Source organism: Lottia gigantea (genome assembly GCF_000327385.1).
Source record: "Lottia gigantea unplaced genomic scaffold LOTGIsca_754, whole genome shotgun sequence".
Taxonomy (NCBI): Eukaryota; Metazoa; Mollusca; class Gastropoda; family Lottiidae; genus Lottia; species Lottia gigantea.
This window is the reverse complement of record NW_008710519.1, coordinates 14,577-15,415: the sequence shown is the minus strand read 5'-3', so window position 1 is coordinate 15,415 and position 839 is coordinate 14,577.

Sequence of the window (839 nt, the reverse complement as noted above, 5' to 3'; positions counted from 1 at the left end):
GAAAATTGAGAGATTTTTTTGTGCTCACAGATACTGTACGGATCTTGAATTAGCAAAAATGACATCAGGGTACTTATTATTTCCTGACAGTCATTGGCTGGATTATGTCTTTACGCATGGTTAATTACATATGTAGTTGGTATGTTGCAACTTACCAATTGCGCACATGCATATGGATATACATATATGCCTGTGCATAGCAGACAAAACAAGTCTGGGCTTAATAGTCTCGTCCTATTTCACTCATTTAGGTTCAGTAAGCCATCAGTCTAAGACCAAACATTTTTATAGTTAAAGTCTATTGACGGCCCTCTTGCTTATTATCCCAATAACCAATAACCTTTTGACCTGACCTGATGTTATATTCGAAAATTTGGATAAATTTTTTGACCGGGGACATTTATTATTTTCTTTATCATTCTAGATCGTGAGCCCTTACATCGATTCTGTCAGACCTGATACATTTGAATATGTAGAGGCACCAGCCAATCTTCAAGGTGGTTTTAACTGGAATCTGGAGTTCATCTGGCAGCCTATACCTTTCAATAAATACCAGCTACGAATCTCACCTCATCAACGTATCAGGTAAATTCTAGATTTCAATGCACACAATACACTGTACTGATCACAGGCTTGTTATCAGAAACACCACTTCCTGAGAACCAAATTCATTCTGTTTTTCATTTAAATAAGCTTTTATTTTTTATATAGACAATTCAGTTAAGGTCCTAAGACTGACCTCTTGAACGTTCCTCACTCTAAACTTTTGACCTAATCTGATGACCTCTGCTTTAACCAATCAAATTTCTGCCCTCTCCAGGTCTGGGATTTTGTGAGAG